The following is an 18431-nucleotide window of genomic DNA, read 5'->3' on the forward strand; positions in this document are numbered from 1 at the left end:
GAATACCATATTGAAAAGAAAAGGGTAAGAACATTTTAAAATGAATCACAGTTGAGCAGCTTTTACAGAGTTGAACAATAGACTCAAATACACAAATATTATTCAAGAAAAAATGAAACAGTGAAAACAAGAAACAAACCTTGAAAATTCAGTGTCAGAATCTGAAGAAAATAGATTGATTCAGCCAGAAAGGCATGTGGCAAGGTTGTCTGTGAAGGAAAAAAATACATAACTATATGGTAGACTCAGGAAGTTAAAAAAAAGTGTAAAACTAGCTAAACCATCATTATCAAATTCCTGATATATACCCTCAAGGGGTGTAGAGGATATGATAATAGTACACGAAAAATTTACATCATTACTAACTTCCTATCTACAATATTCCTCCAAATCAGTCTGTTAAATGTGAAGACTCCAATATTATCAGGTCTTATATTTCTGTCTTCTAAGGCACTTTTTACTGTAGCAATTCAACCTATATCTTCATCTTCCTCTGGATCTTTTTCCTGCCAACCTGGCAGAGAACACATGTTTTGCTAATCTTTCTTCTCCCATTCTGCTTAAGTGACCATACCACTTGAGATTAGCTCTGCTAATGCATTCTTGGATGCTGACAATATCAAGTTCTTTCCTAATATCCTCGTTTTTAATATGATATTGCCATTGATGCCATCTGTTCATGCCTCTAATCTTTCTCAGGACTTTCATATCTGTGATCTCTAGTCTTTGGTCACGTGTTTTACTTCTGACCCAGCTCTCAGATCCATAAGTTAAAATTGGCTTGAATACTGTGTTGTATACAGCTAATTTAGTGTTTTGGCTAATTTCTCTCTTATTTCATATAAATTTATTCAGTTGGCTTACTACCATACCAGCTTTGTTGATTCTGTTGACTATTTCCATATTTAACTTACCATCTTCACTAAAAATTGTGCCTGAGTAACTGAAATGTGTTACTTGTTCTATTACTTCTCCATTCACAATACAGTTGATATTTTCAATGTTTCTGCCTATTTTCATTGTCTTTGTCTTTTTAATGCTGATCTTCATACCATATCTATTACAACAGTTATTCAATTTAGTCAGGTAATCTTGTAGATTTGTAGCAGATTTATTTAGAAGTATAACATCATCTGCATAAAGCAAAGAGCTGACATTAACATCTCCAATTTTGATATCAGGTTTAATACCACATTCCTTCATAATGTGTTCCATATAGATAATGAATAACAGAGGGGATAATGTACATCCTTGTCTGACACCAGATTTAACATTAAACCATCTTCCTGTACTTCCTTCAATTCTAACTGCTGACTTACAACTCAAATAAAGACTAAGTACTGCTTGACATAATACCCCATTAACACCATATAACTGTAAAGTTTGGAATAGCTTCTCTCTTAGCACCTTGTCATATTCCTTTTCCAGATCTACAAAACTTAAATACAGATCTTTGTTATATTCCCATGATTTCTTCACTATTTGTCGTAAAGTGAAAATCCTATCCTCACAGCCTCTATTTGGTCTGAATCCAGTTTGTTCTTCACCAAGCTTCTCTTCCACAATCCTTCTCAACTGTTTCTCAAGTATACTTGCATATATCTTACCAGGAATACTCAGTAATGAAATGCATCTGTAATTCTCGCATTCAGTTTTATTTCCCTTTTTATATATGGGTACTATGAGAGCTCTACTCCAATCATCGGGAATTCGTCCCTCTGTCCAGGCCTTCTGAACTATGCAGTGCAGCCACTGTAAGACTTTTATACCACCATACTTGAGCATTTCTGGTGTCAAATATCATCTACTCCAGCTGCCTTTCCACATTTCAGGCTTTTGATGGCTTTTTCTACTTCAAGTATGGATATGTATTCCTGACTGCATGCCTAGTGAGTGTTTTTTTTTTACCGCTGTCCTGTCATCACTGCTTGTTTCATTTAGCAGTTTTTCAAAGTAATTACTCAATACTTCAAGGATATCTTTTTCTCCTGTTTTCATGTCACCTATATCCTCTCTAATTCCTTCTACAGTACTCTTTCCTTCATTTCTGAGCTTCTTCAACAACCTCCAGAATATCTTGCCACCTTCTTGATATTTATTTTCTATGTTCTTGCCAAAGTCCTCCCATGGCTTTTGTTTAGCCAGTTTTACATAGTGTTTAGCTTTCTTACATTTGTCTCTGTATTCTCTAAGAGCATAAGCTAATTATTTGCTAGGAACTTTTGATATGCTTTCTTCTTTTCCTTCACTGCCCCTTTAACTTCCTGTGTCCACTATGGAGTTCTGATTTTTCTATCCTTGCACACAACCTCACCACATGCCTCTCTGGTTAAATCAATCAGTGTTTTCTTCAGGGCTTGCCACTGAATCTCCAAGGTTTGGTTACTGCTCTCAAACTCTTTCATTTTTTCTTGAATAATATTTGTGTATTTAGTCTACAGTTCACATCTGAGAGCCGCTCAACTTTTATTCTCTTTAAAGCTTTCTTATATGTTCTTCTTTTCAATATGAAATTCAATTTTATCCTACTCAAGAGTAAATGGTGATCACTTCTGATTTCAAATCCTCTGTACACTCTGGTGTCCTGCACCTGTGGGAAAACATCACTATCAACAATAACATAGTTAATTAGACTTTTCTTATTCCTTGCTTCTTCTCTCCATGTGAATTTTTACACATTTTTATGTTGGAACATGGTGTTAGTAATAACCAGTCCATGTCCTGAGCAGAAATCCAACCAGGTATTTGCCATTATTATTAGCTTTGCTCTTTTCTCCAAATTTTCCCAAAATATTTTTGTATGTCTCACAATCATTTCCTACTCTGCTATTTAGATCCCCAACAAGGACCAACTTTTCCTTTTTCATTGTGTCAGTTGCTTTCTCTAAAGCCTCAAAAAATTCCTCCACTTCTACCTTAATAGAACCTTCTGTGGGATCATAGGCACAAATAAGTGTCATTGTCCAGTTCCCCATTCTCATATTTGCCCACATCACTCTACTTGAGACTGCTTGATATTCAAGAAGATTAGCTTCATATTCAGTGTTGAATACTATGGCTACTCCTTCTTTTCCTTGATTGTCATTGTCTGAATATAACAATTTTTATTTATTGCTCAAAAATATCTCGCCAGTTTTGTCTTTTTTGTTTTATATCTTAACAGGAACACTCAGTAATGAAATGCCTCTGTAATTCTCACATTCAGTTTTATTTTCCTTTTTATATATGGGTACTAATAATTATAAGTACCCACTTGATTTCTGTTTAGGACATGAACTAGTTATTATTAAGACCATGTTCCTACATAAAGATGTGCATAAATTCTCATGGAAAGAAGATGCAAGAAATGAGAATCCCATTATGTGATATCTTCACACTGGTTCAGGACACAAGAGAAGTTGTATCATCACTGTTTCAACAAAGAAGTTGAAACTGAAAACCATTTAGTGTTGAGTAGGATTAAAATGGAATACCATATTGAAAAGAAAAGGGTAAGAACATTTTAAAATGAATCATAGTTGAGCAGCTTTTACAGAGTTGAACCATAGACTAATACACAAATATTATTCAAGAAAAAATGAAACAGTTAAAACAAGAAACAAACCTTGAAAATTCAGCAGAATCTGAAGAAATAGATTGATTCAGCCAGAAGGGAATGTAGCAAGGTTGTCTGTGAAAGAAAAAAATACATAACTGCATGGAAGATTCAGGAAGTTTAAAAAAAAAAAAAAAAAAAAAAAAAAAAAAAAAAAAAAAAAGTGTAAAACTAGCTAAAGAAAAGATTAAAAACAGAAAATAAATACCAAGAAGGAGGCAAAATATTCTGGAGTTCATTAAAAACAAAAGCTTAGAAATGAAGGAAAGAATACCATGAAAGAATTAGATGTTAAATGTGACTTGAAAACTAAAGAAAAAGATATTCTTGATGTCTGGAGTACTTACTTTGAAGGATTGCTAAATGAAACAAGAAATGACAGGAGGAATGTGATCAGGAGAACATATCAATACTTAAGGTAGAAAAAAACCATCAAAAACCTCAAATATGGAAAGGTAACTGGAGTAGATGATATTTGACCAGAAATGCTCAAATATAGAGGTATAGAAGTTTTGTGGTGGTTACAATGCATAATTCAGAAATTATGGTCAGAGAGCATCAAATTCCAGATGATTGGAGTAGAGCTCATAATACCCATCTATAAAATAAAATAAAATAAAACAAAACTGAATGTGAAAAGGCTAATAAAAGTTGCAGAAGGGATGGTTGAGGAAGAAAAACCTGGGTTCTAAACAGAGGTTGTCAGGATGAGATTTTTCAGTGTAAGATAAAAAGCCAAAAAACTATGGGAATATAACAGGGATCTGTATTTAAGTTTTGTAGATCTAGAAAAGGCAAATAAGGTATCAAGGGAAATATCAAAATAGCTACAGTTATATGTGCAAGTGGGATATTATGTCAGGCAATATGGTCTACATGTGAGTTGTAAGTCATCAGTAGGAATTAAAGGAGACCTGAAGATTGTTTCATGTTACAATCAGGTGCGAGAAAGGTACATTATCTCCACTATTATTCATCATCTATATGGATCCAGTTCCTTCACAATGGATATTTTAATCACAGCTCTTTACTTTATGAAGATACTATACTCCTAAATACTTCCTGTACAAATATACAGGATTCCCTGACTAAAATAAATAACTGTTGTAATAAATTTGATATGAAAATCAATAATAAAAAGAAAAAAAAATTCAAAAACATCGAAAATATCAACTGAATCCATTTCAGTTATTTGGGACAATTTTTAGTGAAGATGACATATTAAATATGGAAATAGCAACAGAATTAGCAAGACTGGTGTGGTGGGAAATCAACTGAATATACTTGTATGGAATAAAAAAAAATTAGTCAATACACTAAACTAGCCACATACAAGAAGGTATTAAAATCAATTTTAACACATGGATCTGAGAGCTAGATTAGAGTTTCTTTTACTAGGATGGCAGGAAAAAGACCCAGAGGAAGATCAACATCTAGATAGAATGATACACACTAAGAAGTGCCTTAGAAGACAGAAATATGATGATGATGATGTAGTCTTGACAGAAAACAGGTTAATGTGTAGGAAAACTGTTGATAGAAATTAGTACTACTTTTTCATGTAGTACATAATATCCTACATTCCTTAATACTTTGAGTCCTAGACCTACTGTAAAGATATATACATATTGATGTATATTTACATCGATAGGACTCAAAGTCTTAAGGAATCAGGAATTTTAAATTTAATTATGCAAAATATTTATTTCTCCACTCTACGAACTTGTTTATAGGATGGGGAATTAAGACTCCTTCTGATCCAGTATACCAGGGTTTCCCAAGCTATGTTCCGCAGAAAGTGAATAAGTGTTCCGTGAAAAATTATCAAAATTGATATGAGCCTGGAATGGTTTTAAATGCTGCGATAAGTTCAGACATGTTTGAAAATCAGGTGCTCATCACTTTCTGTGTGGATTGTGCTAATAAGCCAGTGCACAATGGCCTTGACTCAACCGCACGTGGCTGTCGACACCTCCGAGTGAAGTAAGGAGGAAGTGTGCAGTCATAAGCAAGGTCAATGCGATGCGCTGCAGCCTGGCATGCCTGTAGTGTGCGCTGTCGCATTTTTGCGATGCAATACAGCCAGCTTCGGCGATAGTATGCGCTTAGCTTTACATTGAATATGAGACCAATGATACTCGACTCTAACCAAGGTGCTCTGTTAAAAATTCAGGATTTGTGAAGTGTTCCGTCATAAGAAAAGTTGGAGAAACACTGCAGTATATCATATCCAGTGTACATATAACTTATCTTATATTGCTAAACCAGGACACTCCCTATTCCAATATAGAATAAAGAATACAACGCATCAAATTTAACAATTTTGGTGAACTTGTCTCTCTGATCATGCTCTGAATACTTACACCAAACTAATCAGAGAGGAACCTTTTCTTATAGTGTAATAAAACTTGGTATGAATGAAAATTTAAAAAAGCCTGTGAAATTCAACCGTTCTAATCTAAACAATAATGGTGGCTTAAAAATCCCAAGAATATGGATGGCACACATTCAGCCCACCTAACTTCTGTTTCAAGTTTTCCAGAAAACTTAAGGACTTTAAACAATGATTTTAGCTATTTCATATACTAGTCACCATCAATACTCCTGTTGTTTCATTTGTTAAATCTCTAGTCAAACAGATAAGAAAACTCTAATTTGGATGCAGTAGTTTTTTTTTTTTTTTTTTCCCCTCACCAGAAGACAAGCCAGTAGCATTAACAGTTGACCAACTTAGTGTTACTTTAGCATGCTATGCATATTGTAATATAGCTTGTTTCTTTGTGTGTTTGTACTTCTGATGATGACCTTGATGTGAAGGTTGAAACATCAGGTAATTAATCCTGTTTATATTAAATTGAAGTCATTGCTCTAACACAATAGTTGTCTGTATAATTTTATTATAATGAATGCTGATCACCATGTAACTATGAAAGAAAGGATATTCATTGTTTTTATGAATATTTTGCATTATCAAATTTGATTATACATTCATTTCTATGTTTCCATGATTTTTATATGTATGTATAAAAGGAATGTATGGGATCCTTGCACAATTTAATACACTCAATTATATTAAAAAAAAAACAAAGTATAAAAAAAATTATTATTATTATTATTATTATTATTACGGGTATCTCCATGGAGTCAGTAGACTCATCGCGGGAGACCCAAACTAGCAAAACAATATCTGTCATATCTCTTCTTGAATTCATTTACAGACGAAGAGCTCACAACTAAGTCAGGCAATGAATTCCACTCATTCACCACCCTCCAGGCAAAAAACCTTGTTCTGACACCTTTGTTAACCACACTCTTCTTTAATTTCCAGAGATGACCTCTTGTTCTTCCATCACTTTCACACAGCTGAAACATTTCCCCTGCATCAATCCTATAAAAACCTTTTAGTAATTTGAATGTTTCTATCATATCCCCTCTTCTTCGCCTATCAACCAATCTCTGCAATCCACAAGCTCTCAATCTATCAATGTAGGGAGCATTTTTTATTTCACTCACCAACTTGGTCACTCTTCTCTGAACCCTCTCCACAGCCTCCTCATCTCCAAGGAATCCAGGTGACCAGACCTGAGCACAGTAATCCAAATGTGGAAGTATCAATGCTTTATAAAGGGGAATAATAACCTCTTTATCTCTGGATGTCAGTGTGTTCCTCAACAACCAAGTAATCCTATGTGCAATCTTGGACACCTTAGCAATGTGTCCTCTGAACTTCATCTCCCTATCTACCAATACCCCTAAGTCCCTAGCCTCATCAATCTCTTGGAGTACCTTTCCATCGATGTAGTACACAGCTGGTAATCTTTTAATCCCAAAATGCATGACTTTACACTTTTCCACATTGAACTGACATCCATTTTCTTTTGCCCATTTTACCAGCTTATTTAAATCCTCCTGCAAACTTTCAACATCAGCTTGATTTTTTATTGCACTACACAACTTTGCATCATCAGCAAACAACTGAATATCTCCCTTTAAGCCGTTTCCTATATCATTTATATACAAATTAAACAACATTGGCCCAAGCACAGAGCCCTGAGGCACACCACTGGTCACCTGCCTCATTCTGGACTCGGCTCCTCCATACACCACCTTATGGTATCTCTCCCTGAGCCATTCTCCTATCCATATCACCAATTTAATATCCATTCCCATCTGCTCCAATTTGCGTAACAGTGTTCTATGGGGTATCCTGTCAAAAGCCTTAGCAAAATCCAGAAGTACCACTGTGTAGCCAGTTCCTTTGTCCAACTCAGATGTTATTCTATTATGAATAGTTAATAGATTGCTAAGGCAGGATCTACCTTTAACAAAACCATGTTGGCCTCTATAGAGTATCATATCCTGATCCACCCATTCTTGAATTTTGTCTTTAACCAACTTTTCCAATACTTTTACCACTACTCCTGAGATGGTGATTGGTCTGTAATTCAATACCGCAGTTTTAGAGCCACCCTTATGCAAAGGAACCACTTTGCCTAACTTCCACTCCCTAGGGACCATACCAGAGTTCAAACTTAAGTTAAATATCCAGGTGAGAGGGGTTGACAATTCATTTGCACATTCACGCAACACCCGAGCTGATATTCCATCTAAGCCTACCGCAGTGTTTGCATTTAAGTTTTGCAATATATTTAATACCTCTGATTCTTTAGCTTCAATTCTCACATTAGGTATTGCTGTAGGTATAGAGATATCCTCACTTGGGTGATAGACTTTTGAAAAGTGATCACTCAGTAACTCGACTATTACATCTGATTTTGTCACCTCAATACCATCGGCACCCACTAAGGTTATCCTTCCGAAGTCATTCTTCCTCTTACTTGCCACATAGCGGAAGAACTCTTTGGGATTACCCTTGATCTCTTTGGCTAAGGTCTTCTCATAATCTGATTTAGCTTTTCTTACTATGCTGGTAACTTTCCTAGCTTGAGCCTTGTACTGCTCATGGGTGTCCTGATCGCCTTTCTCCTTGTAAATTCTCCATAACATTTTCTTTTTTTGCAGTTCAAGCTTGATACTACTGCTCATCCATCTAATGCCTGCCTTGTTTGACCTCCTAACCATGGGGACACAATCTGATATTGCTTTCCTCAGGTACCCGCTGATTTTATCCCAAGCACTGCTAACATCTTTCCTTTGCAATATGTTCTGCCATGGGATGGCTGCAAGCTCACTCCGAAGCTTGTTATAATTGCCTAACCTGTAGTTCCGTACATACCCCTTCTTAATAGAAAAATCCACAGATTTTGCAACCTCCCAAGTCAATACCACATGATCGCTTTCACCAACTGGAGGTAACGAGGACACCTTACTTATGCATATAACCTCTGAACCAATAACCAGGTCCAACACTCTCACACCACGTGTCCCTTCAGTTACGTGCTGTTTCAAGTAATTATCTCGTAGAAGATGTATGAATTCCATTTCCTTTTTGCTACGTGATATTTCCTCCTTCCAATTGATATCACCGTAATTAAAATCCCCCATAATAATCACCAAGCCTTCACTCATTGCACTAAGTTGCTGATGCATGAATTCAATATCTCCCCCCGTACTCCCTGGCCTATAGCAGCATCCAACTGTATATTTGGTTGCGTTGGTCGCTATTTCGCACCAGACTGCCTCAAATGAACTCTTATTCACATGTCTATCATCATGATATACTACTTTCTTTGGCTGCAACACATCAGCTATCATCAACAGTACTCCTCCCCCTGTTCTATCTTCTCTATCCTCCCTGAAAATACTGTACCCATCACATTCAATTCCAGTGACCACATCTTCTAGTTTGTTATGAAATAAGCAATCCATTTTTTTTACATGCTGCAAAGAATAATAGTCATTACAACCAGGATTCTGAGATATACTTCTCTACATTACTTTTCTTAACAAATTAATGCTTTAATTCTATACTTGGTTTAGCACAAGAAACTCCATATTACCTTAGCAATAACTGATTAACATTCATAACCTACATTCTGGGATGGGAGCATGAATAGTTCTATGATGAAGTAACAGGTTTAATTTATTTATAATAACCCTAAAATAGTTATATTCTCTTTTACATGCTAAGTGAATATACAATCAAGCAGATTAGTGATTGCCATTATAGGAGCATAAAAAAAGTCTTATAACTGAACACATACACACACCTCAAGACTGAAATGTAATAAACACCTAGATATGATAAATGAAAATCTGGCTGTGGTGTTTTGAGTAATGCTTCAATTGATAAGGACATTGTCCAGAGTTAATTGTACTGCTATAACACAGCAGTATGAGTAAACCAATAAAAAAGTAACCCACTTCTTGCAAGTTTATGTGATACTCATTAAGTAAAGTTATAATTATTTTCTATTAATCTAAGCATTCTATTTCTCCACTCCATGAAACTGTTTATAGAGTAGAGAACTAACACTACTGATCCAGCAGAAGCTCTCCCCTTACACATCCTACTGATCCAGCACAAGCAGTTCCTATTTACAAATCAGCTTCACAGACAACTGACACTCTTGCATCATAATTTATCATGGTATCAAGCTGACACCATGACAAATGAATCATTATAATGATCCATTTGTGATGTAGTAATGTTATGTATTACATTATATTATTAAGCATTGTTATTATTATTATGTATTAATTAGAAGTCAAATGTCAACTTTCACCACAATACATTCATTTTCCAATAGTTAAAATTTTGTTTTTAATAAGAGTAATTAAGCAGAAATCAATTATTCTTTATATAATTCAGGATGAATTTATAAATAAAATAAAACTAATGCCTGTATGCTACATATATTCATTTAAATGATATGCAACATATCTTAAAAGGAAGGGGAGGAAAGAGCAAAGTATAGCATTTAATCAATTAACTAAATTTCCATTGACTTTAGCTGCTACTTATTGCTTCAGAATTCTATAACATTTTCAAAATTCTTTTACCTTCATTACATTTATGTTGCACTTGTCACCTTTTAGAATTAGGTTTGTTCAATCCTTGCCTCTTTGACTGCCAAAGGAAGTACTTTCTTACTGAACCTACACTATTAATCTTTTGTGCCATGTTTTCCACAGAAGAGAAGAGTTCTAAGTGGGGGGGGGGGGGGGAAATAAAGAAAAGAAAACTTATTTTTATTCGCATATTCCATGTAAATATAGATAAAAAATATACTATTACCTAAATGTTCGAGATAGTAGGTTTTCCGACTACATTTATTATAATGTTTGATTTCTCTCTTCTTTTTTTTTTTAAATTATACAGTGCTTGAAAATGAGCTTATATTGAAATTAATCTTCTAGCACGATATATACAAATTCAGACACTGAATGTAGTTTTATGGTTCCATGAAAGATTGGTATTGCCTATAATAATTACATAGTCAATACCAATCACAACAGTAGACGACAGTTACACGAATGGTCTGCCAATATATCATTTTCGTGTATTGCAGGAAAGGGGGGGGGGAGGCGCCCCACTGAGAAATAAAAATTTCGCACAAGGCCTCACACCGAGAAAAAAAAATCATAATAAAAATATTAAACGATTATAATAAATAAATAAAATCTGGCGTTTATATAAGACTCCGAAAGGAAAAAGGATGGGTGTCATCAATCCTCCAAGGGGCCTTTTCACTAATTTGTTCAATTATTCCTGCAAGAAATTCCTAAATTAATTTAATAACAATATATAATTGAAACCATACCTTCAGAGAAACTAGGAGTGATTGTCTCCCTCGATTCATTAGGGGAAAAAAAAAAAAACACTCGAACAAATAATATATTTCTCAGAAAATTACTTTAAAAAAAAAAAAAAAATTACGACGTAAGCAGAAGAGTCTTCGCTATCGAAGTCGCGTATGATTGGAATCAAAACACATATAGAGTGCAAAAACCAGTTCTGAAATTCTTTAAAAAATATAATTAAATAATTACAAGAGATTTTCAAAGAATTACATGAAACCGTACTATCATCATGCTTTTAAATTTGACAACCACCTGTTTACCTAATAGATAAGCATGCAGATACGATTTTCGCGCCCTCTCGTAACTGACGTAATCCAAACAGTGTACTTTACCTTCATGAAAATACGGTTCATGTAAACTAATTAATTAATTAGTACATGAATAATCGAGAATTGACTAAAATTAGTTTACCATGTATATTAAATAATAAATAACTACTCTAACAACTTTTTAATTCTCCAGAGTAGTCGGACCTCTTTTAGCACTAATAACATAATCCTGAGCGGTAAGCTATACTTGAGCATTCAGAAAATAATTGTCATTTATAACATAATTCAGCAAGTAATGCGAACTACATGGAAATGATTGTTAGCAGAGACACTTACGGTTGTTAGAAGTGAACATTTTATTCTTTACAAAAATTTGTCATGAACAGTTGCACGTTATTATATAGTTCATTCAACCTTCAAGAGAGATTTTAGAATCATTCGTTTATTATTATTATTCCTGATACCCCCAAGGAGTCCGAAGACTCATCGCGGGAGGACAACTGTCTCAACCACTACACCGAACCTCTACTACGAATCATCCATCAACGCCATCTACTGCCCACTTACCCCACCACCACAACTAGTATTTTTTGTCTGTAAATTGCGTGTGTTCTGAAGGGCCGATTTGTCTGTATGCGAGATGAAAAACCCGAGTTTCCGGGAGAAAAAACCCTGCTACCCCCGTATGAGATCGGCTAACTCACCTTCGCTTGAAATCATCCAGATAAAGATTCCTCCCGTCGCTATGAGAATCGAACTTAGGCCTATTCCAATCGAAGGGCGCAATGTACCGTCGTTCTTCCAATTTAGTTAATACAATTAGTATTACAATTATTAATTGTATTGTATAGATATTAGGTATTACAATTAGTTTTTTAAAGATTTTTATTCATGTAATCGTCTTTGATTTTTTAGATTTCTAAAACAAAGTAAATCCTCTTCGTTTTCATTTCTCAAAGGGAGCGGCACTTGTTCAGCCTTCACCTTTTGAAAATCAGTAAACAGCCCATCTCCACCATTCTTCATGCCTGAAGTCGAATGCAGTCATGACCAATCGTCTGCATTCAACTGTAGAATACTATGTGGTGCTAGAAAAATGCATATTCCTAGTTTTTGAGTAGCATTTAATTATCTGTATTCACAGAGCCGTCGCCAGATTAGATCGCGCCCTGGGGCAAACAATTAAATATCGCCCCTGATGGATTATAAGACAAAAAAAAGATAAGAAAAGCTACAATTGCTATTTTTTTTTTACAAGAGAAACATTAATGCGAAACGATTACATAATAATGTTAATTAATTTTTGTTTCTACGACGGTGGATATCGCACAATAAAACTGTTTATAAGCTCTTCTAAATTTAAATTATAAGCCATGTTCGCCTCTATATAGATATAGTTGCTAGACCAACCAATCTTTCTTGGGTCATTGCTGTTCGCAAATAATTTTTAATCAGTTTAAGCTTGGAAAAACTTCTTTCCGCACTTGCTACGCTAACAGTTCCTGGTAGCGACGGCACCTACCGCAATATGGCTGCGAGCGTCCTTATTAAGCAGCGCCGTGAGGCAGGCTGCCTCTTTGCTCCACCCTGTCGACGGTACTGTGTATTCGTGCTTGTTGTACAGTCGATTTTTCTGAATTAATTTTTCGATTAAAACGCCGAGTTTCGTTTAAAAAATGTCCTACTCTTTCCATCAAAAACTAACTCTGTAATCCGTTGAAAACAATGCCTAAAAAGCTCTCCCTAGTCGGCAATTAAGATCAAATCTTTACCTTTTGCTTTGGTAGAATTAGCGTTATTGAAAGTTACTAAGTGGTCATGCAGAATCCTTCCATTTTTCACTAATAGCATTTCATTAAAATTCGAATTTATATTATCATTTTAAAAAATGTTTAGTTTTTGTTATTTACATGCATAAACCAATTTAAGGCGTGTAAAGTTCTCCTGGGATCTTCAAATTTTATAGCTTGCACTACCGTTCTTAAAATAGCTAAAAGTGCAGTGTACAATGTAATTAAGATAAAAACTAACTTCCCATTATAGTTTACTATCTGTCTACCAGATAGTGAAAGAACGAAGATTGGTCGGCAGTATAATCTAATATAATTAGCTGGCCTAATTATAATTGCTTAAACTACATTATATATAATATGACGATAATACATAACTTTAGTAACTTTATTATTCCACCCCCCCCCCCCACCTTTTCTTCAGTAAACCTGTGAAAAGTCAGGTACTGGAGGAGACTCACCAGAATTGAAGATAGATACAATTAACATGAAACGCGTCAATGGGAAAAGAGGTGAAGCTAGCAGAGGAATTAAACAAATGCATGCCCACATAACTAAACGTTATTGTGATGAAGAAGACTAAAATAGATTATATTCTTTTGAATAATAATCATGAGCAGCGATCGGGAAGGGGGGGGGTAGCTATAGTATATTAATCCTAAACAAGATTTTTGAATGGCAGTTTTAAGGACAGTAATGTAGACTGATTTCAAAATGTAAAATGCAACTTATTTGTGACTATAATCCAATAAAATCGGTACCAGAAGTAAAGAAGAATTCTTAAACGCGATTCTTTATTTTATACATAGTATGACATATTTATATAGTGACATATAAATATAAACGTGTATCAACATTTATATTTCCATAGACTACGAAAGATCTTTATATGTTCGATTCTTCTTACAGGAACTTTTTCTCCCCTCCGCTTCCCATGTTAGTAGATATTTTTGAAAGAAAGTAGAGTTTTCCTTCGGAAACATGAGTGTTCATCCAGACTCAAAAAAAATTATATTAAAACTACTGCTATTTCAGAAAATGCCAGTTAGTTTCTAGGTGCACGAGATGATGGCGGTTGTCTGCCATACTCGCTCCCTAAAATTTTCAAAATCATTGCTAGCCATGAACTCAACTAGCGGAGACAAGTGAGTGAAGCCTGGCTGCCTACTAATCTTAAAAAAAGCAACTTAGGTATAAACGTATTATCCTTTGGAGAATAAAATGCATTAGATGGTTGAAATAAATTCCTATAAGTCTTCGAATTTGTTTAGTACATTGAATAACTGCTATAACAAATGTGGTTTGAAATAAAAATAACGAAAACTATGAATATGGGTAGAAACACGAACTATAGAACAAATAAAATAGTTCGGCTTTTTAACCACAATTTTTGGTGAAGCTGGAAAAATTAAATAGAAAAATAAGCTAGTATGGTTGGATATCGGATGAATAAATTTATACTAAATAACAGAGAAATTATATATAATATGAGAAATGTATATATATATATACTGTATATATATATATATATATAAAGAAAATTATTATATTATTTTTATATAACTATATTATAATAATATAATTATTATATTATTATAATATAGTTTTCTTTATATATACAGTATATAAATATATATAAACTTCAAGTTACAGAATACTGTGTTTCGAATTTGTTTTAATCTTATGGATCTGAAAGTTGCCTTTAGAAGTAAAATGGGTGAAAGATAGATACAGGCATGATGAAATTACGTAACTGAACAGATGATTCCATGAGAGAATTCTGTCAAATGTGAAGAACAAGATATAAAAGGATTCATCTTGGCATCAAGATCTATTTAAGTAGAATAATACTGTTCAGAAGAAGAATATTGATCGTTATTTTATACACATATAAGTAGTGTTTGCCTTTGGAACTTTTTAGTGTTAAATTGAAGATTTCAAGAGCCTGTCAGCAGTTTGGAACTATTATACCAGTACTTTCGTGTTGTTGCAGCAATTTGAAGAGTCGCGAAGTGTTAATAACTAAAGTGTTTGTTCTTGTCAAAGTCCAGACAGCAATAGTATGAATATGAAAGTTGGGCGTTGCTGATGGTTGGTGGTCTGTCATCTAATGCAGTACATGATAGGGGAAGTAATTTAACTTGGTGCTCGTAAATGATACATCCATGCTCTCACGGAAGCAGCCATTTTTCCCACTACTGGCCGCCGTAGTCGGAAAAATTATTAGAATGAACCCGTGAAGTGGGTAAGAATTTTTCTTAAAAATTACGTCTAAAGCAATGAGGCTGGAGTATTTTGTTTGTCAATCATGCATGTTCGTTTGGCTGGTTTGATTGTTGTAAGTTGTAAAGTATGAAAAAACGAGATTACAAAAAAAAAAAAAAAAAAAAAAAAACTCATAAGGCAGTATGAGACTGGCTAACTCATCTTTAGTTTAAAAAAATTATAAAAGTGCTTCGCTAGTTTGTAATAATAGTCCTGAAGTGACACAGAGCACCAGGGTTACCTGCTGCTAACTTTCTCAAATTTCAAAAATGCAAACAGCTGAATATCATATTTTAAACCTTGGTCCGTACACTCAACATATAAATTAACGAAAATGGTCCCAGTGGTACTCCACTTTCCTCACTTCTCGTTTTGAGACGATGGTCCTCCATATATAACTCATTGAAATCTATCAGCCAGTTTCCATAGCTTAGTCGGTAATGACAGCGCCCTTTGAATGCAACTGTACTCCAGAAAATAGATGAGGATCCTTGGGAAGTGTTTGATAAAAGGCTAAAGTTTAATGGACATATTGCAACACTTTGAAATTCGCTCAAAGGATTTCTGTGCGGAGAAGAAAAATTTCATCTTTGTTCAAAGCATTTAATTCGGGAATACAGTGAAGACAACTCTGGTCACCTGAAGAAAATCTAGAAGGTACGGAGACATGAGAAAATTCAGAGACATTAATTTAAGATTGCATTAATTAATACTACATATAAAGATAGATCGACAGGATGTGGTTTGCAAAACTATGATTGAGACATAAGTTGGAGAGAGAAGTTTGTCAGATAAGTGTAAATTTGCTATTGAACAGGGAAGGTTGATGATAAGAGAACAAAAGGCCAACCCTAAAAACTGTATAAGCAAGGGAGCGAGAAGTGCATTCCTTATACAAGAAACAGTGGGTGGGGAGAATGCGTTGCTGGAGAAAGAATGAATGAGTCACTTTTGAGAGAAGGTGAGGTATGATAGTTATTGATGTGTGTGTGTGTGTGTGTGTGTGTGTGTGTGTGTGTGTGTGTGTGTGTGTGTGTGTGTGTGTGTGTGTGTGTGTGTGTGTGTGTGTGTGTGTGTGTGTGTGTGTGTGTGTGTGTGTGTACCTGTTCAGGTACACACACACACACACCAATACCAATAATTTTAGAGATTCAGTGGAAGCCTTAAAATAATAATATTCTAGAAAGATGGTGCTTTAAATTTATATTGCATGTTTCAATCATTTTTATAACTTTTACTTTCAATGACAGTCTTTTTTTTTTTTTTTGTTATCTGTGTGTGTTATTCTTTGATTATTATTTTTTTTTCCATAGCCCATTAAACGAAGACTGTGCTTTAGAATTAAAATGATTAAAATACTACGCGGAATCAAAGATGAAAATGTTTGTTATGTAGGGATAAATGTTAAGTTGTATTATTTGCAGAGATAGAGAAAGATTTATTTCAAAGAGAATCCGCAATTTCTGAATAGTTTTATATAGTTGTGATTAGTACTACGTGAGTACTTATGAACTCAGAACACCAATATGAGAGCAATTTTTGCTTCACGTATAGATTCTACAGGTGCATATTAACTGCAAAACGTATCATGGAAGTACGCATCATCTGTACCGTCGACAGGGTGTAGCATAGAGGCAGTCTGCCTCACGACGCAGCTTCATAAGGGCACTCGTTCATCCATATTGCGGTAGGCGCCATATTACGGCAACAAGATATTTTACAAATATACGGCGTTTAGTTTAGTTTATGTGCTTATTACATTTTAATAATAAAAAATATAGTCATACATACTAAAGCTAAACATTTTAGAACACACTTATTAGATCAGTGTTTTTCAAAAACTTAAAGCTTATAAAGTTTTATTGTGCGATATCCAGTAGAGCAAACATTTAATTAATATTATGTAATTGTTTTGCATTAATGTTTCTTTTGTAATAAAAACAAAATAGCAATTGAAGATTTTCTTATATTTTTGTCTCAGGAGCGATATTTAATTGTTTGCCTCAGGGCGCGATCTAACCTGGCGACGGTCTTGCGCATCATATTCTCATACCCAGGAGAGGATCAGCCTGAGTATTATTTTTAGGGGAATATGCAGACCAGCTTTATTTCATATAAGTAAAGTGGATATTTGATACAGCATTATTTCAAAGCTGAATTTAGAAACTATGAAAGTTTCGTAAAAATAAGTTGACCAGAGAGATTACGGGAACCGGCATTGACAAGTTGCCCTAGCGCAGACTACTTTGAAAACATAGGCGCCGTCCAAGAGTCTATATATTCGCTTTCTATTAGTCCATTTTGATGAGGTGTCACTGGCCTGACAGCTATTTCGAACTGGTTGATTCTCCTCAGAGAAAACGAATATATTGACGCTTGGGTAGCGTTTATGTTTTCTAAGTAGTCCACGCTAAGGCAACTCGTGAATGCCGGTAAGCTCTCTGGTCAACTTATTTTTATTCGGGTTTGAAATAATGCTGGATCTAGTATCCACTTTTATTTATAAATCTTGCATCGCCGAACTGACGCCTTTTGGCTCTTCATTTTAGTAAATCTCTATTTCATTTAGCATCTTTAATTTTCGGTTAAATTAATCACATACACAAGCAGACTCTGTCATCAAGAACTAATTCAGACACGTTTTGTTTCTGTCTGTAGTTCTGTACTTTAAAAAAAAAAGGTGAAAAAGCATTAAAGAATTTGTTAAAACATATTTAGCAAACACATTTCAGTGAATTTTGAGGATCA

At 34.5% G+C, this 18431-nt stretch overlaps 1 protein-coding gene across 3 annotated transcripts in view; it reads right to left on the reverse strand.

Moving 5' to 3' along the window:
• Nucleotides 1–18431, reverse strand: part of LOC150104041 (ecotropic viral integration site 5 ortholog-like) — a 340587-nt gene that overhangs the window by 314658 nt on the left and 7498 nt on the right. The window contains exons 1-2 of one of the 3 annotated variants that reach the window (XM_090396704.1): nucleotides 11320–11568; nucleotides 10559–10702 (exon numbers count right to left, since the gene is read on the reverse strand). The gene's annotated coding sequence lies outside the window, so the exon portion shown is untranslated. Of the gene's footprint in view, nucleotides 1–10558; nucleotides 10703–11319; nucleotides 11569–18431 lie in introns of those variants that run through there. The other 2 variants (XM_090396705.1, XM_090396706.1) reach the window with 2 other exon arrangements.

The sequence above is a fragment of the Typopeltis vanoorti genome, chromosome 8 (assembly GCF_054136105.1).
Source record: "Typopeltis vanoorti isolate ZY-2024b chromosome 8, IOZ_Tvanoo_1.0, whole genome shotgun sequence".
Taxonomy (NCBI): domain Eukaryota; kingdom Metazoa; phylum Arthropoda; class Arachnida; order Uropygi; family Thelyphonidae; genus Typopeltis; species Typopeltis vanoorti.